Genomic DNA, 20,722 nt, shown 5'->3' with positions numbered 1-20,722 from the left:
TCCCCCCTCGGACTTCCTGCCCTGACAACAACTTCACCACTGTCTGACAACCGTGTCTCCTCATCGTCCAACACCTCTTTACACACTTCTTCCACTACGTCAACAATGTCATTATCACCCACAGACTGCGACCGGTGAAAAACCTGGGCATCGGAAAAGATCTCAGCAGCAACCGGACAAGTGGTTTGTGACTGTGGGAAGGGCCCAGAAAACAGTTCCTCAGAGTATGCCGGTTCAAATGCCAAATTTTCCTGGGAGGGGGCAGACTGGGTGGAAGGAGGCTGAGGTGGAGGAGCTGGAGGAGTGCTGATTTCGGTGACATGGGTGGACTGCGTGGAAGACTGACTGGTGGACAAATGGCTAGAAGCATTGTCTGCAATCCACGACATCACCTGTTCACATTGTTCTGGCCTCAACAGTGCTCTACCACGAGTCATGAGTAACTTGAGACATGAACCTAGGGAGTGTAGCTCTGTGGCGTTCCCCTGTTCCCTCCTCAGCAGGTGGTGTCTCACCCCGTCCAGGACCACGGCCTCTGACCCCTGCAGTAGTTGGATGCCCACGTCCACGCCCTCGTCCTCTACCCCTAGCCCTCGGGTTCAACATTTTCAAAATTAAAGTGTAAACTGTAAATTTTTGGGGATTTTTTTTTTTGTGTTTTTTGTGTTTTTTTTTTTTTTACAAAACGATGCTATCCTAGTTTCTAACCTACACTGACAGCACACAACTGGATTTTGTGCTGTGCCTGATGACTTTAAATTATAAAAAAAAATAAAAGTAAAAAAAAAAATCAGCAGACTGTAGGCCTAAGAAAGTCGGTTGGGATCTTGTAGGCCTAGTTTCTAACAGCACACAAGAACTGATTTTAAGTCACTTTAAGTTTTGAAAAAAAAAAATCGTCAGACTGTGCCTAATCTAATCAAACCCCTAATAAATTGTCCCACTTAGGTTTTTGAGATGTGTGTGTGTCACTAAGAGCTGAATATAACGTTCGCAAGTCTCCCTGCAAATTCCTCACAATATGGTACTAGCTGCACTACTAGTGCCAGCAAGGCCAGCCACAAGCAAATCAACAAAATATATATATATAACGCTATTGTAGGCCTAAGAAAGTCGGTTGGGTTCTTGTATGCCTAGTTTCTAACAGCACACAAGAACTGGATTTTAAGTCACTTTAAGTTTTGATAGCCGTCTGGCTCCAGCGTTCCCCCTGTACCACACCACATGCTGAATAAAGAAAAATAGTTCCACAAGTTCAGTGAGTGCCGCCTTCTTCTTTCTTATTGTTTACTGTGGACTTGTGTAACTCAGGCTGAGCAACACCGCCACGGACCCTCACAGCATTGGGTAGTACCAATCTGCTCCCAGCCACCACTTCACAACGCTATTGTAGGCCTAAGAAAGTCGGTTGGGTTCTTGTATGCTTAGTTTCTAACAGCACACAACAACTGGATTTTAAGTCACTTTAAGTTTTGAAAAAAAAAAATTGTCAGACTGTGCCTAATTCAATCAAACCCCTAATAAATTGTCCTACTTAGGTGTTTGAGATGTGTGTGTCACTAAGAGCTAAATATAACGTTCGCAAGTCTCCCTGCAAATTCCTCACAATATGGTACTAGCTGCACTACTAGTGCCAGCAAGCCCAGCCACAAGCAAACAAAAAAAAAAATAAAATATAACACTATTCTAGCCCTAACAAGGGCTGTTGGGTTCTTGTAGACTCACTCCTGCCTAACAGTAAGCTAATATAACACCCTAACGCCATCCCTGCAGCAGCAGCAGCTCTCTCCCTAACGACTTCCAGACAGAGAATGATCCGAGCAGCGCGGGCAGGGGCTAGTCTATTCCAGGGTCACCTGATCAGGCCAGCCAACCACTGCTATCGACGTGTAAGGGTACCACGTCATGCTGGGTGGAGTGCAGAGTCTCCTGGCTTGTGATTGGCTCTGTTTCTGGCCGCCAAAAACAAAATGGCGGGAGATGCCATTTTCTCGAGCTGGCGAAGTATTTGTCCGAGCAACGAGCAGTTACGAGTACGCTAATGCTCGAACGAGCATCAAGCTTGGAAGAGTGTGTTCGCTCATCTCTAATTGTAACATATCTTGAAAAAGTACATAGTATATGCATAAAACATGAATAAATATTCATTTACCATAATTGTATACATGTTACTTTTACATGTTTGCCAAATTCTGAATATAAAAAATTCCAGATCAGCTGATTTGACAGGTACTGCGATCATGTGATATTGAAAAACGGAATGTCTGGATGTTTATGCTGAACAAGCACATTTGAAAATAAAGCAAGACACAGTTTTTCACCAATTCTGGATCGTGGTCTGTTTTACCCAGAGACTCCTAACACATGAAAAGTCACTTGCTGCTCTTATTTTTACTCCAAGTAGGGCCTGACGAATACAGCAAGAGGCCGGAGCTGTTAAGATAGCGAGTATGCATTGGTCTCTATTGCCAAAATAATACAATATCAGGCTTGGGTAATTGAAGGGTCTTGCACTTAAAAGGGACACTGGCTGGCATTTTAAAGGGGATGACTGTGACTGACACAAGTTTTGTCACCATTAGTACTAGCTGTAGCTCCCGGAGTTGCCTGGGATAGTAAATAACTGCTCATAGCTATAACAAAATATAATGTGTTAACAAAAAATATTTTATATGTTTATATCTCTCTCCCTGACTGTCTCTCTCTTGCTGACTGTCTCTGACTGTCTCCGACTGTCTAGATGACGGTTTCTGTCTCTGTTTCTTTTGCTGACCGTCACTGTCAGTAAAGGTCTCTGAATGTCTCTGTCTTTGCTGTCTTTGCCTGTCTCTGTGCTTGACTGCCTCTGAATATTTCTGTCTCTGAGTGTCTCCGACTGTCTCTGTCTCTGACTGTCTCTGACCGTTTCTGCCTCTAAGTGTCTCTGACTGTCTGCTTTTTGATTGATTTGATTCACCATCAGAAACAGTGATAAATCTGGTGTGGTATAAGACTGCCTATCCTAACTTTGCATTGGTCTAATGAGCTAAACATCATAAATCTTACCCTTTGTTAAGAGTATAAGAGTACTAGGGTTTTCTTTGTTATTGCTTTGAAATCTTTAACTTCACCAAATAACTTTCTTTAGTTTTCAATAAGTGTGGTTATAAAAAGCAATCATACAAATTATTAAAATTATAAGATATTTTGCTACCTATTAGAAATGTTCATTTTCATGTGTCTATCCACATAAATTAACTCAAGATATTAATTTGCTCAACATCTGACACACAATAGGCCAACATTTTTTATTAATTCACTAGTTGGCCGTTAGCTTTATTGTATAGACTGAGGCATAGTTTGCAGAGGGTGATAGTACTTGTTCACTCCTTGAAAGTATGCAAATCTTTTCATATTTCTTTGACCGTAAACTCCTTTAACTGCTATGTAGAATAATATTTGAACATTTCCCAAGAGTCCCAAAGATTTTTTAGACAGCTAATATAAATTAAATAGAATTAGGATGAAAAAAAATCATAAATGACTACTTTAGAAAGAGTAATTGAGCCAAAGAAAAGTTGATCTGCTTTGTTGGATGAATTTTGTACTGTGGCTAACTTTTCGTTTGACCTTTAAAGTTCTCTTGCTTTATGGCTGGCTTTAATTTAAAAAAACATGCTGATTTTTTTTAACACATCCTGAATGTACTATTGTTAAAACTTTCCCTTGAGAATACAGCAAACAACTGTGTACTACAAGAGCTAGACCGGGTTTGGACTGACTCACCAAAGAATCAATGGAGCCATTGATGAGTTCATGTATTAACAAACATTGGGATTCTGAGTGTCTTCGGATTCGGAAAAACCGCGGAATTTAAAAAAGAATTTTTGTCGCAAGAATATCACTCACATACACCGGAACGAAGCAGGTGAACTCCAGCTGACTTCAGCGCAACAGTGACACCTAGTGGACATCGGGTGCACGACCTTAGTGAATCCCGGCAGAACCCGAATCAGCGGCGGAGAACGCGCCGCTGGATCGCGACTGGAACGGGTAAGTAAATGTGCCCCAATGTTGTCTTCATAAAACAAACATTTTTTGCCTAAATTGACTGTTAAGAAATGTTTAAATATCAGCAGGTTAATAACGCTAATACTGTATGTAGTATCATCAAATTGAGTGTTGCACCTGGATGCATCAGATCCAGTTTTTCAGATTTGAGATTAACATCTAATTACTTTTTAAAAACCTCCATTTAAATGTTCCACAATATGCCAATCTTTGTGCTGTCTATTCACTTCAGTGCACAGCGGATTTGTTCTAGGGCATTAACTCGAATCCACGTGTGTTCTTTATAGAGTTAATAGGTGCATGCAGGTGTCGGGAAGCCTTCAGACTGCACACTTAACTCATTACATACTCCAAATGTCTTGGAAAGAGCAATGGAGGAAGATTCATTTTATATAGATTTAGATCTTTAGCCAATTTTTTTGCAGTAAAATGAGGTCAAAAAGTAAAAAATAAATCAGGAACTATTCAGAGAATTCTTGGAACAAGGCAAAGAGCTACAGGCAATGGCAGGTGAAAATTCAAGGCCAAGGAATGGAGCGATGTATTAAGTATGTGTTGAACAGATTTCAAAACCAGCAATAAACTATAAATTGTAGCTTCAGCAGCAAAAGACTATCTATAATAGATATTATCAGCTCTAACGCAGATTCACTTTTAATTAGAGCAAATTAGAGAAAACATATAATTAAGTGTTTCCACCATCTGCTAGCGCCAGACGTCGGCGGACATTTCCAGTGGCACAAAGTCACCCTAAAGTATGAAGATGTCTTTTTTGACAGTTTTGTGACCCATACTTAACATGAGGGTAAAGTGTAGATGTGAACAGAAAATCTTTCATAATTGTTAGTGTTTTTTATAATGTGGATTCAAGAACTTACTGAATTCTCAGCCAGCTGCTTTTTGCTATACATCTACAGGTCAGTAGTGACATTTTAAAAATGCTAACCAAAATTTTATGTGATAAATACACTGCTCAAAAAAGATAAAGGGAACACTTAAACAACACAATGTAACTCCAAATAAATCAAACTGTGAAGTCAAACTGTCCACTTAGAAAGAAACACTGATTGACAATCAATTTCACAGACAATAAGCAAGACAAGACTCAATAAAGAAGGGGTTCTGCAGGTTCTGCAGGTTCTGGCTGATGTTTGGGTCAATTTTGAATGTTGGTGGTGTTTTAAGGCTCCTGGTAGCATGAGGTGAACTCTACAACCCACACAAGTGGCTCAGGTAGTGCAGACCATCCAGGATGGCACATCAATGCGAGCTGTGGCACAAAGGTTTGCTGTCTCTGTCTGCTTAACGTCCAGAGACTGGAGGCACTACTAGGGGACAGGGAAGTACGGCAGAAGATGTGACGAGGCCGTAGGAGGGCAACAAGCCAGCAGCAGGATGGTTGCCTCCACATTTGTGCAAGAAGAAACAGGAGAAGCACTGACAGAGCCCTGCAAAATGACCTCCAGCAGACGACAAATGTGCATGTGTCTATATGTTCGAAACCGACTCCATGAGGATGGTATGAGGGCCTGACATCCACAGATGTGGGTTGTGCTCACAGTCCAACACCATGCAGGAAAATTGGCATTTGTCAGAGGACATCAGGATTGGCAAATTCGCCACTGGCGTCCTGTGCTTTTCACAGATGAAAGCAGGTTCACACTGAGCACATGTGACAGACCTAACAAAGTCTGAAGATGCCCTGGGAGAAATCTGCTGCATGACAGTTTTGGCAGTGGGTCAGCAATGGTGTGGGGTGACATTTCTTTGGAGGGCCGCAAAGCCCTCCATGTGCTCTCAAGAGGTAGCCTGACTGCCATTAGGTAAAAAGATAAGATGCTCAGATCCCTTGTGAGACCATATACTGGTGTTGTTGGCCCTGGATATCTCCTAATGCAGGACAATGCTAGACCTCATGTTGCTTTAGTGTGCCAGTGATTCCTGCAAGATGAAGGCACAGAAGTTATGGACTGGCTGCTCCTTCCCCAGACCTGACATCATGTCTTGCTCTATCCACCGACATCACATAGCACCACAGACTAGTCCAGGCCTGGTAGGAGATCCCTCGGGAGACCATCCACAGCCTCATTAGGAGAATGCTGAGGCATAGAGCTGTCATACAGGAACGTGGAGGCCACACACAATATTGAGCCTCATTGGGGGTTATTTACTAAGGGCCTGAATCGCGTTTGTACGGCGATTTACCCAAATTTTTCCGTTTTGCGCCAATTTTCCCTGTATTGTTTTTGGCGCACATGATTGGATTGTGGCGCATCGGCGCCACCATGCACGTGACGGAAATCGTGGGGGCGTGCCCATATGAAAACCCGACGGATTCGGAAAAAACGCCGCATTTAAAAAAAAAAAAAAAAGTGTCGCTGGCCCGGCCTGGTGAAGTTCAGTGCATTCCGATGAACTTTAGCGCAGCAGCGACACCTGGTGGACGTTGGAGGAGCTACCTTAGTGAATCACCGGAAGACCCGAATCCACCGCAGAGAACGCGCCACTGGATCGCAAATGGACCGGGTAAGTAAATCTGCCCCAATATGTCTTGTTTTATGGACATTACATCAAAGTTGGATCAGCCTGTAGTGTGTTATTTCCAATTTAATTTTGTGACTTTGGTGATTCCAAATCCAGGGCCCCATTGGTTAATAAATTTGATTTCCATTGATGATTTTTTGTGATCTTGTTGTCAGCTTTCAACTTTGTACAGAATTTAATGAAAATATTTTTATTCAGTTAGATGTAGGATGTGTTATTTGAGTGTTCCCTTTATTTTTTCGTGCAGTGTATAATATTTGTAAGTGTTTGCCCTTCTACACCCTATTACATGCACTGCATTAGCCATTCTATGGGGAGAAAAATGTGTCCTTCCCTACCGTTCCTCTTTGCTGGATGGGTCCTGATCCTAAAAATGGTCTGCCCTGTGTTATGATATATAGCCTGTCAAGGATTCTACTAGCATGTAAAAAATGTACAGATTTGTGTAATCATTCCGCTCCCTAACCCGACCTCCTCAGATTTCTTAAAGTGGACCAAAGACTCTTTAGACAAGAAATGGAATTACAATTTGGCCTTTCAAGTAGCCAATAGTTCGAAAAATATTGTTCTACAAACACAGAATGTCTAAATTGAATCTCTAATTTTCTGGCATAGAAATAAAGGTTTTTGCAACTTTTACATTTTAAAAAAAAAGTTTGGAAGACTTGGCCTCTAGCGAACTATCACAAACATTTTCCAGTGACAGATTTAGATTATGATGGCTTCTTTTATGCAGATCAATTTACCAGTTTGAGGGCATAGACTGACAGAAATTATTCTCTGCCCATTTCACCTTTGGTGAGAAAGAATTTTGTCAAACACTTTCAGTACAGAAAATGCCAGAACTTTGGAAAGAAAAGGGCAAGCAGCACAAACTAGGAATTGTTCTGTTTTAAAGGGGGAATCATATATAATAATTTTGTAAAATCATTATAACTTTACAGTTATAATGGAAATCTACAATCAGACTCAAGCATGATAAAGCAGGGACAGTTACTCATAGATCCAGGCACCGATACTTTTATAACTATGCTAATCACTGCTTCTGGCTGAGTTAAAGGGGTATTCTCGTCTGGGCATTCACATTCAGTTTCACTAATCTCCCATACATAAACATTTCTTCAATTGGATGTTATTTAAAAAAATTTTCCTGTGTGAAGATAATTTCCCATAAACCAACAAAAGAACAAAAGAGAGGATGCGTATGATGGACTAAGGTAATATCAAAAAAACTTTATTAATACATAAACACAGTAACAACAAAACCACATAATAAAAACACTTAAAAAGTGCACCATGCAAGGTGTACTTAACCTCCCAGGACCAGTGTGTCCTGGGCTCCCCAGCCCCAAGCCGACCAAGTCAAAACGACAAATGTGTGATGCAGGACAATGAGGGGAGTACTAAATACAGCTGAATAACATCAAATTGCAACAGGCAATATGTGCATACATAAAGTGACCAGTGCAAAAAATAAATGAACCCAACAGTCCTGTATATAGTAGCCTAAATGCCTGAAGTATACGGTACCTAATGTGGATCCATATGGTAAGGTGAGAGAGGCAGAAAGGCAAGGTCGGAGTGGGGAGGAGGAGGAGAGAGGAGCGAACCCCACGCGTATCGTCACCTGCTCCGGTGACTTCCTCAGGGGTGTGTGGCTCAATACCGTCGTGGTCCTGTTTATATGGGGTCCCCCCGCCCATAGGAACAATCCCCGCCCCCACACAAAAAAACCCTATTACCTGCTAATTTGACAGCTGCAGATGGCATGTGGTGGAATGGATCACGCATATGCGGAAGTGATCTAGATCATGTGACCAGTCAGCTGCAGGAAGTGATCTAGATCATGTGACCAGTCAGCTGCAGGAAGTGATCTAGATCATGTGACCAGTCAGCTGCAGGAAGTGATCTAGATCATGTGACCAGTCACATGATCGGAGTTTACTCAGATGAAAACAAAGACGGATAAATGCACCTGCGCTGAGAAATGGTGTCACTTGCATCGCCGATTCAAGATAAGTATATGATACAGTGAAGCAAGGATCATGTTTTTGCCACAAAGGACCAAGATGTGTATGAGATGTAATAATAGAGTACAGACCAATCACATAGTAAGCGTTTGTTCAAATGAACACAAATACGAATAATACCACCTATATTGCAGATTCTAAATATGTATAAAGAATGATGGTGTAATAACAGAGAACAGAGAAAGTCAGAGTCCTAAAATACAAAAAGTACACTCTTTTTTACGGAAAGAATCGAAAGCGATCACCAGACACCGGTCACATGATCGGGGTCTACTCAGATGAGAACAAGGACGGGTAAATGCGCCTGCGCTGAGAAATGATATCACCTGCATCGCCGATTCTAGGTGAGTATACAGTGGAACAAGGATCATGTTTTCATTAAAAAATAAAAAATAAAAAAATAATTAAAATAAAAAATAATTATTATAAATATATACAATAATGGAATATAGACCAATCACATGGTGAGAGTCGTGAGCGACGCATGATTGCTGAGTGAGACATTATGACCAAATATTACACAAAAAAATTTATATAGACGATGATCATAAACAATAACTATATTCCAACCAAGGGGTACGATGGCCAGTGCATCTGTAACCCTCTTTTTGGGTGATAGAGTCCCAACTCAGTGAAGTTGTGCAATAAACAGGTGATAATGGTACAGATCAAAGCCGTGCCAAACCTATGAACACCAGCAGTTTTATGAAGGTATGGTCTTATAATAGAAGGCCCAAGCAGTATTCCAACAGAGGGGTACGATGGCCAGTGCATCTGTAACCCTCCTTTTAGGCGGCGGAATATCGACTCAGTGAAGTTGTGCAATAAACAGGTGATTATGATATAAATCAAAGCCGTGCCAAATCCGTGTATACCGACAGTTTTATGAAAGTCTGATCCTATAATAGAAAACCCAAACAGTAGAAACGACAAGATATTATGGAATACAGAAGAGCGTGAGTTATCTGCAGGCGGAATGCCCAATGTTATGCAGCCAAGTGGCGAACTTGGGGAAAAAAAATTAATTATATATACATGTCCATAATGAAGGTATCACAGCAGGTAATGTACGAGGATGTAATTATGTCTTAGAGCAGAAAAACAGGTAAGGTGTGGGCGGGGACTACCCCCACGGGCAGGAGGACCACCAAAAACAAAAAAGATACAGTAAAATAGGGTAACAACTCATGCAGACTAACACGTGGGCACAGCCCAACGCTATCCAGGTCGGGGCTCGAAGGGGTCACCGCATGGTAGGGCAAAAGGCTTCCAAGGGTAGAACCTCACGTACTGGTAGGTGATGTCCATGGTTAATGTATCCTGTAAAAACTTCCGGAGGGAGAGGCTTGTGGCAAAACAAAGTTAACAGGAAAAGACAGACTTTGGGCATCGAGGTCCGAAGTGTATAGTTGAGTAGAATCACCTGGTCTGGTGGTCGAGGTATCCAAGGGTAAAACCTCACATCATGGTTGGTGATGACCATGATTAATGTATCCTGTAGAAGCTTCCAGGGAAAGAGGCTTGTGGCAAAACAAAGTCGGCAGAAGAGGACTCTAGACATCGAGGTCCCAGGTGTGCAGATGTAAAGGATCACTTGGTCTGGTGGGCAGACATCTGGCAGATCTTTGTGAGGGAAGGGGTGGTATCCTTAGGGTTTCCAACATTGATAAATGTGTTGAGTACTAGAGGAATAGGGTGAAAAGAACTTTTTTTTTAAATATTATAAAAATATAAATTTACATGAAGAGTACAGAACAAACAAGTGGTGTGAAGTGCACTGATGCAGAGAAAGGTCTTGCTGAGAACCCGGGACACCCAAGGCATGGGCAAGTGACCAAGAAAAATGTGCCAAAGGGAGGGTGGGTCGATAATCGATCCAGGATCCATTTAGAGGGGAAGTGAGGAAAAAGGAAGACCCCAAAAGAAAGTGGTGTGCGGTGCTCAGTAAGAGGTAAGTTGATACCTACCATGGAATACATACGTGGTAAGGCGGGACTTGCCCATCTGCAGGTGTGTCTGTGCTGGTGGCTCCTTTAGGATGTGGAGAGGAAGGGCATGGTGCCCATATGTTGCCAGCTGCCATATATGTGCAGAATAACACATATTCCTGTGGGAAAATAAATAAAGCATAGAACACAAAAGTGCATAGTCATAGTATAATAACCCAGAGAGCAGACAAGTGACCCACATGTAGAGAGGAGAGGGAGTCAATGCGTTGGAACGGCCCGTAGATTCTTGGTTTGTGATATTATAGAGGCCTGTAGAACCCAGTGAAGAGAAGATCCTTATTGAGCCCTCTTGGCGCTTGACTATTGAGCGTATAGATCCAACGGCTTTCACAGCGTAAGAGGGCCGGGGTGTTGTCCCCCCCTCGTTGATTGGGTCGGACATGGTCCAGACCTGTTACTTGGATCCCCAGTGTTTTGCCTTGATGGAATCTTCTGAAATGTTCTGCCACCGTAGATAGAGGTTTGTCTTGCTGGAAATGGAACGTGGCATTTACTATAGTAGACAGGTGTTGTTGCACCCTTTTTCGCAGCTCCTGTGAGGTTTGACCCACATAGACCTTTTTGCAAGGACAAGTTAGTGCATAAATAATGTTCCGGGATCGACAATTAACAAAATTTCTCAAGGTAATCCGGTCTTGATTAAGAGGGTTGATAAATTCCTTTTTTGGTTGTACAAGGGGACAGATCGAACAGGATCCACATGGAAATGAACCCTTTGTCTTTTCTCCTCTCCCTACATGTCGTATCGGTCTTTCGAAATGGCTACGTGATAGGATATCCTTTAAGTTCTTAGCTCGTCGAGCTGTTAGAGGAGGTTTAGCCGGGGTGAAGATCTTAAGACGTTCATCACTTCGTAGGATGTTCCAGTTCGCGGTGAGTAAGGAGCGAATCCTATTCCAATTATCACAGTACGTAGTTACCAATCTCGGATAATCAGTGTTTTGTCTTTGTTGAGATCCCAACAATGCCTTGCGGTCCATATCTCGTGCTCTAATATAGGCCCGTGAAATGTTTTTTTTGGGGTAGCCTCTGTTCCTAAATCTTTGTGACAAATCCAGGGCATGTTTTTTAAAATCCGTTTCCAGGGTGCAGTTACGCTTAGCCCTCAGGAATTGCCCCACCGGAATACCCTGGCGGGTATGAGCTGGATGAAAACTTTTGAAATGCAGTAAGCTATTAGTAGCTGTTTTTTTGCGGAATAAGGACGTCACCAAACGATTATTGACCAATGAGATTTGGAGATCCAGGAATTCAACGGAGGTCCGGGAAACCTGTGAAGTAAGAACAATATTCCATGGATTGTCATTCAGTTCTTGAATGAAATTCAGGCATGTATCTGAGGGGCCGGACCAGAAGAGCAATATACCATCTATATATCGAAATCCCATAAACATAGCCATGTTGTCCCTTAGAAACGAGATAGCTTCCTCGGTTACGACCACCTCACATTTTGTTAGCGGTGGCCACATATGCGCTATTGAGCCCTATCTGACCTCCTGGATTCAGTGATCATTACTACAGGACGGCTGTGGGACATGCAGTAACTCCCGGACATTTCATATGCAAAAAAATGTTGTTTATTTGTGCAATCACTCCAGCAGAGGTGGCCGTAACCGAGGAAGCTATCTCGTTTCTAAGGGACAAAATTGCTACATTTATGAGAAATTATCTTCACACAGGAACATTTTTTTTAATAACATCGAATTGAAGAAATGTTTATATATGACAGATTTATCAAACTGAATTTGAATGCCCAGACGAGAAGACCCCTTTAACTTAGCCTTTTTGTGCTGCAGATTCATAAGCTGCTACAGTGTGCAAGTAGCACTTTGTGATGAAACTTCCTCTTCTATGTGAGATTAAATCAGGAAGAGGATGGGAAGTGTTGAGAAAGCAAAGGGGCAGAAGTGAAACAGCCAGAGGGATTCTGGTAACAACCGTTTTAAAATAGATTTTTGATGGAAGGAGGCCGACTGATTGGATATTTTACTATCCAAGTGACAAGCTTATTGGCTTATGCTTCTGAAATCAGTGAATTTTTGTAGAAATGGCCCTCTAATGGGGTGCAATAACTCAGTTGATGGTGGTTTGTTATATATATATATATATATATATATATATATTCTGCAACCCTAATAATAAAAAAATCACTTTTCATTTGAAATATTTTTACCTAATTCTGTGAAGGAAATACTAAATATCTGATGAAAACGTTCTATTCTCCGTGACACAGTATAGCTTGGCTCTGTGCCATACAATTTCTCTTATCTTTACTTGGACTGTGAAAATGCACATTGATCTGTTTTTAGAGCTAAAATTAGCTTAGTCAGATAAGAGGAAATGTCTTTAAGAATTAATTTACTTGAATATCACAACTTATTCTGTTTTGTGGAGAATCTTAAGAAGACAGAACTGCAGGTACAGCTATTTTCCCAGTTTGACTTGATTCCCTAATGCTTTGGGAAATTATTATTTTATGAACACATTAGTTACATGTTCCCTTTGGTAAATTTATGCTTGGGCTTCTTGGATGTTATGTCCTTATTTGCTTTTATAATTTCTTTTGACAAAGGGTCATTTTTTTGACAGTGGGGGTCATCAGAATGTTCCCGATATTCCTATTTATCTCAATGGGGCATATTTATCCAGTACCTCTGCGCCACATCAGTGGTGTAGAGGCCCTGAAATAATTGCAAATGCTAGATTATTGCTAGCACTTGCGATTATTTGCCCAAACCCCCACCTTCATGCTAGTAGGGAGTGAAGGTGTGTGAAGCGGTGCGCGGCCAGCCGAGCGGAGGGCGCTGCTGGCTGGGAGTGGACCAGCGTGGGGCATTACTATCCCCACATGTGAAAAGCCACCGGCTGTGTAGGGCCTAGCATAGGATAAGCGTTGCGGGGCAGCCTGCTCAATACATCAAGCCTCTTGATGTATCCCGCTGCGGATATGCGGATATGCAGTGTCACACAAGCACCAGCAAATGATAAATGTCCCCCAAATGTGTCCGAAAATACATGCACCCTTAATATCACAGGCTCACAGACTCTCACTACTACTTAGTTTTTGGTACCGAATTTAGCAGACATACCTGTGGATGAGTGAAGTGAGTAATGGTGAGACTATGTGAAAGTAATGACATTATAAATGATGAGGATGGAATGCAAGGCTATATTCCAGAATGTTATATTCTGGAATAATTCTGCTGTGCACTTAAATAGCTGCACTTAGAAAAGATTCACTGGGTAAGAACTCCACTCCTACATCCAGCAGCTGCCAGACAAAGTAAGTTCTCCTATCCACTTGTGTTTGTTATCAGGTTCCAAAAAGTGGGTTTGTCCTCATCAGGGCAATATATATGCTATAGGCAGGGAAATAGCCTGCAAGGACATAGCAGAGTGAGTTCACCACAGCTTACCCAGTCTGACAGCTTGCACAAGTCAATTTGTGGCTGCACTGTCTGCTGGACAGGTGTCTGTGAAGCAAGCTATCCCCTATCCTGTGTATAGGATAAAACTGGTAGTGACCAGACAACCACTTTAAGGCTGCATCAGTGAGTTGCTATGAAAGAACCTAAAATGCAATTTTACAAAAAAAAAATACAAAATACAAAAAGTTTGCCAACATTTTAGTTTTGACCAATCGCACAATGATTTTTGCTCTAATAATGTAAATAATGTTCCTGACTTTTAAAATGATTGCTAAAAGAAAAATAACTATGAGACACGAGGAATGTCTCAGCCAACAGGATGACACTAAGACAAACAAAACAGCAATTAATTCCACCGCTAACTAAATGACTTCTAAGCTTTCCGCCTTCTTTTATCCTGTGTTTTATCTAATTGTCAGTAACTTCTGACATTAATATACTGTACGTGTTCAAAGGATGTTTTCTTACTGTATCTCTGAGAGGAGCTGAGGAATAGCAGACTCTGAGATGTTCTTTGTAGTCAATAATTAGACTCGCATTACAGGTTAAGATGACAAAAGAATGATTCTTGTATAACTAATATGCTAGCACTCAAATGGATACAACAATATCAAACAATGGGGAAGATTTGCATGAACTATACACATATCCTGATATTTTATTCTAAAAAACGAAAACTACAATGGTCGATAAAGACAAATGTGTCACTTGGGAAGGATGGTTGTTCTCATTACATTTGTTAAATAGTCTTAGCAATTTTTGGTTTAGCTATGAGGTGGATAGCATCAATACAGGAAGCAAAATATACTGGGCAATATATGAAAGCTCTGAAGTTAAAGTACGGATGTTTATGTACTTTTCCATTCCGATTACAAATTTTTGGCACTTTATCATGGTGCCTAAAAAAGGCTAAATTATATTTCATGCCCTACATGAGGGGACTGCTAGTTTAGTGGTGTAGAAGCCCATCTAACCCCTTCATGTGGGGGCAGTTAGTTTAGTGATGTAGATGCTTATGACAATGTCTAGAGATGAGCGAACATACTCGTCCGAGCTTGATGCTCGTTCGAGCATTAGCGTACTCGAAACTGCTCGTTGCTCGGACGAATACTTCGCCCGCTCGAGAAAATGGCATCTCCCACCGTTTTGCTTTTTGGCGGCCAGAAACAGAGCCAATCACAAGCAAGGAGACTCTGCACTCCACCCAGCATGACGTGGTACCCTTACACGTCGATAGCAGTGGTTGGCTGGCCAGATCAGGTGACCCTGGAATAGACTAGCCCTTGCCTGCGCTGCTCGGATCATTCTGTGTCTGGATGCCGCTAGGGAGAGAGCTGCTGCTTGTCAGGGAAAGCGTTAGGCTGTTCTATTAGAATAGTGTTAGGCAGGAGTGATTCTACAAGAACCCAACAGCCCTTCTTAGGGCTACAATAACGTTATACTTTTTTTTTTTATTTGCTTGTGGCTGGGCTTGCTGGCACTAGTAGTGCAGCTAGTACCATACTGTGAGGAATTTGCAGGGGCACTTGCTACCGTTGTGTTTAGCTCTTAGTGACACACATATCCACCTCAAACACCAAAGTGGGACAATTTATTAGGGGTTTGAGTAGAATTAGTCTACTGATTTTTTTTTTTTTTTTTTTACCTTTATTTCATTTTATAGCTCAAACTCATCTTGCAAAGCAGTGTGCTTTCATAGTTGGCTAGAAAATAGCCATAGGAGAATCCAAACGGCTTACTTAGGCCTACAATAGCGTTATATATTTTATTTCTGGTTGATCTGCTGGTGGCTGGCCTTGCTGTAGTGCATCTACTACCATATTGTGAGGAATTTGCAGTGAGACTTGCGACCGTTGTGTTTAGCGCTTAGTGACGCACATATCCATCGCAAAGACCGAAGTGGGACAATTTATTAGGGGTTTGATTTAAATTAGGCACAGTCTGCCATTTACTTTTTATTTTACGTTTATTTTTTCATAACTCAGCGTCATCTCATCTGGCATAGCAGTGTGCTTTCACAGTTGGCTAGAAAATAGCCATAGCAATAGGATAGCATCGTTTGGTTTTAAAAACTAAAAAACACAAAAAACCCCCCCCAAAAAAACACAAAAAAAAAGTAAAAAAAAAATTAAAGTTATAACTTTCATTTTCAAAATGTTTAACCCGAGGGCTAGGGGTAGAGGACGAGGGCGGGGACGTGGGCGTCCAACTACTGCAGGGGTCAGAGGCCGTGGTCCTGGGCGGGGTGAGACACCACCTGCTGATGAGGGAGCAGGGGAACGCCGCAGAGCTACACTCCCTAGGTTCATGTCTGAAGTTACTGGGACTTGTGGTAGAGCACTGTTGAGGCCAGAACAGTGCGAACAGGTGATGTCGTGAATTGCCGACAAAGTTTCGAGCAATTTGTCCACCAGTCAGTCTTCCACGCAGTCCACCCATGTCACCGAATTCGGCACTCCTCCAGCTCCTGCACCTCAGCCTCCTCCCCCCCAGTCTGCCCCCTCCCAGGAAAATTTGGCATTTGAACCGGCATACTCTGAGGAACTGTTTTCTGGACCTTTCCCACAGTCACAAACCATGTGGACGAGTGCTGCCGGGCAGGGCCACTATATATCGCTGACGGCACATTGGGTTAACTTGGTGGAGGCTGGGACCGAGTCTGACCCTGCGGGTGGTCATATACTGCCGACGCCGAGGATTGCGGGGCCTACCTCGATCCAGGTCTTTCAGGCCTACTATGCCTCCTCCTCCTCCCACCCCTCCTCCACCTCCTCCTCCGAATTACCATCCGTGGGCATGGCGCCATCAGTCGGTAGCTCTAGGCACAGCAGCAGTGCCGTCGCTAAGCGACAGCAGGCGGTGCTCAAACTGCTGAGCCTAGGCGATAAAAGGCACACCGCCCAAGAGCTATTACAGGGCATTCCACATCAAACTTGTTAACTTTGTCGCCACCCTGCTGTGTAATCCACAAAATATACTGGCAAACTTTTATCATTTACCGATATTATTTCAGCGCTTCTTGCGCATCTGTTTACATTCCCCTCACCCGCCATATCCCAAACTTATAAGAACGCTACTACACTTGATCTTATACAAAAGGTTCTTAGAAGTGCTGTTTGGGGAGTAGCCTAGAGACAGGGGCTTGGATTGGCGAAGGCTCGCCTGGCAGCGGAGCGCCAGCTCCATCCCAAGATCCAACTAACATAGTTTTAACTGCAGCACCTTTAATCTACTACTAGTTCACTGCCTCCATACATGGTCCCCTTATCAAACGAGCTGTGTCAGGCAGAATTTTCAGGTGTTTCACCAGATACATAGTGGAACTCAGCGTGTCTGTCGCCGCCATGCTGGAGACCTGCAGTTGCAATCATAGAAGCACAATATGGATGCCCCATACTGTCACTCTTAATCATGGAAGTCCTCTCCATGGCTGCCTCCAAATGTCGTCCCCTTATCAAACGAGCTGTGTCAGGCTCATTTTTCGGGTGTTTCACCAGATACGTTATGGAACTTGGTCACTATGTCGCCACCATGCTGTGTTATCGACTAAATATACCGTCAACCTTTTGTTCACAGAGGAAATAATTTCAGCGCTTCTTGCTCACCTCCTTTGGTTCCTCTCTGCCACCCATTGGTTTGAAGCCTGAGTCCATTTAGGGTATGTCGCCATGCCACTCTCTAGCCTGCCGCTGCTGCCGCTGCCTCTGCATGCCGTCCCCTATAGTGTCAGGGTCAATTATTGGATGTTTTAGATGCTATCTAGCTTCATTCTGTCACTCTGTCATGGCCATGCTGTTGCCCATAATTTTGGCATAATGGTGCGTTTAAGCAGCCTCAGAGGCATCCATGCATGCTGCCCCTGCTGTTTCCTGTCCATTTCCGTGGTGTTTCCATCCTTTATTGAGGTTTCCAGGTGTTTGGCCAAGCTTCCCTGTGCAGAGCCTTGGTCCCCTTGAAAAATGCTCGAGTCTCCCATTGACTTCAATGGGGCTCGTTATTCGAGACGAGCACTAGAGCATCGGGAAAAGTTCGTCTCGAATAACGAGTACCCGAGCATTTTAGTGCTCGCTCATCTCTAACAATGTCCCTTTAACCCATTCCCGACATTTGATGTTGTGGAATGTCACGGTCAGCAGTGACTTGCCTACCCATGATGTTCTACTACGTCCAGCTTCTGGCACCAGCTCCAGAACAGAGCCATTACCAGAAGCTGCGAGGGCAGGGGCGGTCGTGGGGAAAAGACCCCCCAAAGGCAGGCTAAATTCCGCGGTCGCACTGACCGCGTCATTTAACAAGTTAAACACCCGTGATCGGAGCCCACTCCGACCGCAGGTGTTACACTGGGGTGTCGGCTATCAGTCACAGTGTTTCCCGATGCGGGTTCGGCTTAGATCCTTATCTGAACCGGCATCAGCTCTGCGTCCGATATATTGGACAAAGAGCGTTAAGGGGTTAATGAGCAAAAAAACTGAACTTTTTTGATAAAAAAAATTTACTTTTTGTACCCACTTGTATAGAAACCCCAGTCTATAAAGTACAGCAAATTATTATAGAATAGTAAAAGGTCCTTCAGCCAATCGCAGATGGGTCTTTTCCAACTACCTAAAACTACTATTCCTAGCCCCAAAAATTGGGTGTACAGTGGCAATTGTGTCTCACCATATACTAGATATTGGGGGTCATTTACTAAGGGCCCGATTCACGTTTTCCCGACGTGTTACCCGAATATTTCCAATTTGTGCCGATTTGCTCTGAATTGCCCCGGGATTTTGACGCATGGGATCGGATTGTGGCTCGGATTGTGTCGCATGCACGCAACGGAAATCGGGGGGCGTGGCCGAACGATAATCAGACGGATTCGGAAAAAACGCCGCATTAAAAAACAAACAAACGCACGGGCCATACTCACATGCACAGAATAGAATAGTAAAAGGTCCTTCAGCCAATCGCAGATGGGTCTTTTCCAACTATCTAAAACTACTATTCCTAGCCCCAAAAATTGGGTGTACAGTGGCAATTGTGTCTCACCATATACTAGATATTGGGGGTCATTTACTAAGGGCCCGATTCGCGTTTTCCCGACGTGTTACCCGAATATTTCCGATTTGCGCCGATTTCCCCTGAAATGCCCCGGGATTTCGGCACATGGGATCGGATTGTGGATCGGATTGTGTCGCATGCACGCTACGGAAATCGGGGGGTGTGGCCGAACGATAATCCGACGGATTCGGAAAAAACGCCACATTTAAAAAAAAAATTAGTCGCATGAGCATTACTCACATGCACCACAATGAAGACGATGAACTCCGGGGCACCTCGGCGGATTTCGGCTCAGCAGCGCCACCTGGTGGACATTGGGCGCAGGACCTTCATGAATCGCTGGAAGACCCGAACGCTCGTCAGAGAAGCCGCCGCTGTTATGCGAATGGACCGGGTAAGTAAATGTGCCCCATTATCTTGGATATGCATTGGGAAGATTCTGTGTCCAGTTCAATGACTTTTGTTGACCTATAAAGCACTTAAAAAGGTACCTTGCTTTTAGCAACCAAGGATAATAACAAAGCAACAGCGGAGCTATATCCGTGATAAATATTGTTATTAGATGAACAAAAGGAGTGATTACACTGCCTGCAGTTCAGGGCTCATTTTTTAAGCAAATTGGGATATTTGTGTCGAAGTTTTGTACGCAGGATTGATATCACATCTGTCTTAATGGGAGCTGCAGTAAAAGCAGTTGCATCACAATTACCTGAATGAATGTTCATCATGATTCACACTGGAATACAATATTTAATAGGTCCCTAGAAATTTATTCTGAAGAAATGTTCTGCCAAGGACATAGCCTTACTTGACTTCTTATTTTTGGGTAATTGATAGTAAAAACAGAATACTGAATAATAAGCATGTTGTAGCACCAGTTAGTCAGTATGGTTCCGTTTCAAGGTCAGTGAAAGTGGGTTTTCCATCAACTTCTAAATGACCTATTAACATATTTGTGTACAATGTTTCATAGGTCCTATTTTTATGTGATGGGCTAACAAAATTATGTTTGTGTTTTTTCCCCCATTAAATTATGAAACATGAATTTTTATAATGACTATAGAAATCTTGGTCTGGATCTGAGAGGAGCGAATCTCTTCAGTAGTACGTAGATTAATTACCAATCTTTAGGAGGTAATAAACTTATTTCTAAGACAATTCAAATAATATTAGTTTGGAGCAATTCCATTCAGACCTGAACCAAATCAATTGTTCCTTTCTCTAGATTTGAAGCTTTGAGAAAATTTAAGAGGTATTCCAGGAATATAAATGTCTGCTAAAAAAAAATCTGAATGTCTGCGGGGCCAGGCGACGGGCCATTTCGTGCTAAGTCGCGCTTTCTCAAGAACGGCTTGAGAAAGCGTGACTGGCCCTGCTCTTCCCTTGTACTGCACCTTGTCCGAATAAAGAAAGTTCTTCAAATCGGTGAGTGTACAGACCTGTGTGAGGGCTTATTTTGTGCGTAAAAAATTTTACTTTCCCGTAATGTTATTTATTTTAACATGCCAGGTACTGCGAAGCTGAAAAAAAAATCCAAATGTGGAAAAATTGAAAAAAACGCACGTGCATCACGTTCTTGTGGGCTCAGTTTTTTTTACATTTTGACTGTGCACTCAAAATA

Source organism: Engystomops pustulosus, chromosome 6 (genome assembly GCF_040894005.1).
Source record: "Engystomops pustulosus chromosome 6, aEngPut4.maternal, whole genome shotgun sequence".
NCBI classification, from domain to species: domain Eukaryota; kingdom Metazoa; phylum Chordata; class Amphibia; order Anura; family Leptodactylidae; genus Engystomops; species Engystomops pustulosus.
The sequence above is the reverse complement of the archived record's forward strand: the minus strand, read 5'-3'. Positions refer to the sequence as shown.